Source organism: Sorex fumeus, unplaced genomic scaffold, assembly GCF_029834395.1.
Source record: "Sorex fumeus unplaced genomic scaffold, SorFum_2.1 ptg000130l, whole genome shotgun sequence".
In the NCBI taxonomy this organism is placed as follows: Eukaryota; Metazoa; Chordata; class Mammalia; order Eulipotyphla; family Soricidae; genus Sorex; species Sorex fumeus.
Window position 1 is genome coordinate 10080600 of NW_026606187.1, and position 6000 is coordinate 10086599.

The following is a 6000-nucleotide window of genomic DNA, read 5'->3' on the forward strand; positions in this document are numbered from 1 at the left end:
GCAAATGCCCTACCACTGTGATATTGCTCCAGCCCATTACATCAAACTAAAAAGAACAGTTGTGGATGTGGAGAAAATGGAACCCTTACTCACTGCTGGTGAGAGTGTTGATTAGACCTGTCTGTTTAGAAACCTATGAACATTTCAAAAATAAGAGAACTAAGAATTGACCTCTAATATTCAAGGGCCCAGTAACTCTGTTCAGAAAAGATATTTGCACTCCTATGTTCATTGCAGCACTATTAACAATAGTCAAAATCTGGAAACAACCCAAGGGTCCTGGAACAAATGACTGGATAAAGGAAATGTACTTCCATACAGTGGAATACTACTTGGCTATAAGAAAAGATGAGGTCATGCAATTGTCTGCTCCATGGATGGAGCTGGAGAGTATCGTGCTGAGTCAAGTTGGAAGGAAGAGAGGGACTGTCACAGAACAACCTCCCTAATACGTAAGACATAAAGAAACAGAGTAAGAGAGTAACAAGTGTCCAAAGTCAATAGAATCTGGGAACTGGTCTTTAGTAGGAATATTACAGTAGTGGAAGGGGGTGTGAGGTCTAAGGTGAGGGGAGCTTTGGGACATTGATGGATGGAAGTAGATGCTCTGATGATGAGTGTGTTAGCCGAATGAGTTATGCAAGAAACTCTATCATTAACAGTATTGTAAACCACAGTGTATAAATAAAATAAATTTTTAAAAATAAAATTATAACTTAGATATAAAAAAATTCTTAGGCTTGTTCAAGGAAAGGATGTACCTTGGAGCACTTTAGAATCCTTCCTTCAAGCCTAAGACAAGCTGAATAATGACCCCTGAAGATGTTTATGACTTAATTTCTTCAACCTGTGAATCTAAGTGGAAAAGGGATATGGTGGAAGAGATTATGGTGGTAATTTGTGTTGGAGGTATTATCTTGCTGCCTGGGTAGGTGCAGAATAATCACAGTGATACCTGTAAAATAGAAACAGCTGTAGGATTATAAAAAAAATTAAAAACGTTGAGGTGACATGGTGACATGGTGAAGTCAGTCTTCGAAAATGGTGACATGGTGAAGTCAGTCTTCGAAAACAAGAAAAGGGAATGAAAGGAAATTTCTGCAAGAAATCCCAGGAAAATCACATCCCTGCCAACATGGATGAGATGGATCCAAATTCTAGAACTGCAAGTTCACACATGTAAACAAGTGAGTTGTCTTACGTTGTCATTAAGTTTATGGCCCTTTGTTATGGTGGTCATAGGATATGACTAAAAGAGCACTGATAGATTTTCAGGGTCAACAAAAGTGCACTAGTAGGTGAATGACCCATGCCTATACAAAAGACACTTTGAGTCTTTACTAATATTAATTAAATAAACCAAAAATTACCCCTAAGTATCAGGTTCTTGGTCACTTATTTATTCTTTTTTAATTTTTTTATTTTATAAGGTGGTTCACAATATTTGATTACAGTTAATATTCAAACACCAATCCCACTACCATTACATCTTTCCATCACCAAAATTTTGGATGTTTCCACCCCAAGCCCCAATCCCTGTCCCAAAGCGCAACCGAAATAATATACTTTGTATTGTCTGTTATGGAAAACCGCGGAAAATGCTACAAAAAAGTATCCATAGAGGAGACAGTGTGAAGATTGTTCTATTTTGGCATGGCCCATTAAGACATTCTTTAGAATATCACTAACATGTTGTTAAAGGTTGAGAGATATGAGTATATATATATATATATATATATATATATATATATATATATATCTGAAACTCCTGCCCCACTCCTGGCTATCCTCACCAGGGCCCCTTGGAGGGGGCGGGTTGAGTTTCCCTCCCCCGCTCCAAGCAGAGCCCCAGCAGCCAAAGACCTCCAGAACCAGCCACAGTCATGCTGAGTCCACTCTCCACATGCCCGGACAAGCCTCATGCATTAAGGAACCAGCAGAAGAACCCAGGCATGTGGGTCCTGGGGCTGAGATCTCCAAGCCTGCTCAGATCAGGATTGGGCCTTCTCCACCCAGATCCCCCATCTTCCAGTAGGTAGGCATCACATCCACCAGCTGCCGCCAGCACCAGGTTGGTCCTATCAATGGCCAAGACCCAGAGACTCTAAAACCCAGCTCCCAGAAGAGAACAGTGCAGAGTCTCCTGCCCCCATGCCTGGCTGTCCTCACCAGGGCCCCTTGGAGGGGGGCGGGTTGAGTTTCCCTCCCCTGACCCCAGAGCAGAGCCCGAGCAGCTGAAGACCCTCAGAACCAGCCACAGTCATGCTGAGTCCACTCTCCACATGTCCGGACAAGTCTTATGCATGAAGGAACCAGCAGAGGAACCCAGGCATGCGGGTCCCGGAGCTGAGATCTCCAAACCTGCTCAGATTGGGACTGGGCCTTCTCCACCCAGATCCCCCATCTTCAGTAGGTAGGTGTCACACCCACCAGCTGCTACTGGCACCAGGTTGGTCCCATCAACGGCCAAGACCCAGAGACTATAAAACCCAGCTACCAGAAGCACGCGGTCGCATTTGCAGCCATGTGACATCTTACTAACTCCTTCTTATTTTGGAGCACCCGGCAGACTACTGAAAGTATCCTGCCTGCACGGCAGAGTCTGGTAAACTTCCCGCGTCGTACTCAATATGCCAAATACCAGTAACAATGATGGCTCTCATCCTCCTAACCCTGAAAGAGCATTGAATATGGCTCTTTTAAAATCTCAGGGCTGGGAAGAAGGACACGTTACTGGTGCCTGCTCAAGGCAATCGATGAACAACAGGCTGATCGTGATTGTGATCTGAAACTATGTATATATGCATATCACGATCACGATCATCCTGTTGTTCATTGATTGCCTCGAGCAGGCAACAGTAACGTCTCCTTCTTCCTAGCCCTGAGATTTTAAAAAAGCCATATTCAATGCTATGAATGCTATAAATATATATATTTATTTATTATATATTAATAATATATTAATTATTATTAATATATTAATAATATATTATTATATATTGAGAGGCCCCAAATAAGGCCACATGGTCTGGGAATACATTCACTTGTACATGAGACTTGGCCCAAACTTGTATGGAATGGCCTTGAGTGTGGCAGTGGTTGGGTTCTGGAGGTTTTCAGCTGCTGGGGCTGAGTCTCTTGGGGCGGGGAGGGCTCTCACCTGCCCACCTCTGGGGCACCTCGAGTGAAACAGCCTGGCGCGGAGTTCGGTGGCATGGCTACGGCGGGCGTTATTACTGCAAACAGACATATTCTGATCCATTTGGAGACTGCCTGCTGTGAGCATCCCAGGGCCTGTCACTTGTTAAAAATGGGATGCATAGTTACAGCCACTTTGACATTCCCCCTTGATGCTGAGAACCAACTTTGTTTCTCCTTTTCTCTCTATGTGTTCTCACACTCTCCTCCCTTGCTGCAGTGAAGTCCTCTCTCATGCTACTCAGCCCAAACTTTGCCCAATTGATCTTTTGTTTGCTTTTGCCTCCCATGATTATCTCTTTGCATGATTAGCCTCAGATTCCTCAGACCTCCTATACTCATGCATCTCTCAGAAGAAATGCCCACTTGCTTAGACATTATTTTACCTACTGACATATTGAACCAAATCATAGAGCCAACAACACTGAAACCAGAAAATCCAAATTTAAACAACCAAAATTTAAAATGTGGTATTGGGGGTGTGGAGTGAGCAAGTGGTGGAAGAAAAGCTGAAAACCCTGGTAGAGGGAAGAAAACACTGGTAGTGGGACTAGTGTTGGAACACAATGGGTCTAAAATTCAAATATGAATAGCTTTATAAATCGTGGTGCTTTAATAAAAGATAAACTGAACTCAATATCTTTATTATCAAGGTGATTACCTTAAAGGTGTGTTACTTCATGTAAATATTTACGTATAAAGGCATAACCACATTTCACTGACTTTACATGTATCGGTCTTGACAACCACATGGGAAGTAATAGTTCTTTTTTTTTTTACCAATAATAGGTTCTTATTTACACACCCTCTGAACAGATAAATAAGATTATATTAAAAGAATGCCCTAGGAAATGTGAGAAAATGTTTGTATACCGTACCATTTTTGAAGGTCTAATATAAAAATTCTTATAAAGCACTCACAAAACTCAATAGCAACAATAAAAATAAATAAGTGAATCCAAAAATAGGGAGAAGGATCAGTTCTGGGTCAAGCACATGTGTTTCATCACTGGTTGTGGCCTAGAAAGGCCTTAAACCCTGCCAAGATGGAAGTCCTGATGCCTTTGCCACAGGATCTAAACAGGATCCCTAAACCATCAGCCCAGTTGTATGAATAGTGCGAGGAGGTGTCCCCAGGCCTTCTAAGTACCACTTAGACAGCTTCAAAAGGTGGGGACGGAACATGAACAGAGACTTCTCCGAAAAAGAGATTTAGATGACCAGTAGGCATATGAAAAATATTGGGAAAACACATTCAACAAAAATGACAAAATATCATCTCACACCAGTAAGAATAGTATTTATCAAAACCCCAGATACAACTAGAGTTTCCTGGGATAGAGTGAAAAAGAAATCCTCACACACTGTTGGTAGAATTGTCATCTGGCTTAGCCTCTAGGCTAAAACGTATAGGGAGTTAACAAAGAATTATAGCTAATTACCCAAACCAGATGCAATGACACTGAAAACAAGAGATCCAATCTTCAACTACCAAATTTGAAAATGTGTCTGTCACGGGGGCAGGCTGGAGGTGGGTGTGGGATGTGGGAGGGAGCCTGGCAACCCTGGTGTGTGGGAATGTGGGGCAGGAGAAATATCAACGCAAGCTCCTGCCACGCTACTAAACTAGCTAGGCCTAAGTTTCCTTTTCCCGAGGACTAAGTTTCTATTTCTCAGCAAGTGAAGGAGAATGTTCAGGCAGATAGGGGGTCAGTTCTCTGAGAAACCATAAAGTTGCCCAATCGGCAGAAACCCTATACCCTTGCCTGTTCCTTTAACTGCTACAATTGCCTTCTATATAGTATAGAAAAACATTTCTAGGAGAAACCAAAGGCATTCATGTGATGCTTATGTAACCAGAACCTTTATAAACTGCTTGCTCTTGTAAGAGGGGGTCACTATCATGAGACCACTCTTGTGGGTGACATAGTTGACCCCAGTTAACTGGAATAAAACTCCTTTGTACTTGCATTGCTGTCTCTCTGACTCTGTGTCTGTTCACACTGAGACCTGAGAACCTGGGTACAACAGGTGAAGAGACAATGACACTGGCAGGAGGGATTGATGCTAATATACAGTATGTCTAAATCTTATTTATGAATAACTTTGTAAATCATAGTGCTTAAAAGAAATTTAAAAAATAAATAATAAAATTTAAAAAAATAAAAGAAACAGAGAAAAACAAATAAAAAAGTCAATTTTTTCCAAGACTAAAAAAAAAAAGAATGAAGGCATTAAAAATTAAAAAAAAAAGAAAAATAACCAATGAGATTAACTTGGTCACCTACTTTCTTTCCCCTCTCCTCTGAAGTTAACAGTTCTAATAAAGCAAATACTTGGTTAAGAAAAATAAATACAGAAATAAATAAATATGAGAGAAATTGCTTTTTTCAAAAAAAAAAAAAAAGAAATAGAACTCACATATAAACCAGAGATTCTAGTCCTTGGCACGTATCCTAAGAATGGAAAACCATGAATGCAAAAAGACATATGCACACCAATGTTCATTGCAGCACTGTTCACTGCAGCATTAGCCAGGAAATGAAAATAAGCTAAATATCCAAAGACAGATAAGTGTAAAAAAGAAGCTATGGTACATAAATATGCAATGGTGCCTAGCTCTAAGGAAAAAAAAAATTTAAATGCCCCAAGAAAAACCCTAAGAAAAGATTTTTAAAAATGGCCCTACATAGTAGCCGGTGCTAGAGAGTGTCATGTTAAGCAAAATACGTCAGAGGGAGAAAACAAATACTGTTGACTGTAGGATAACATTGGTTTGCCCTTCCTCCCTAGCCTCAGGGA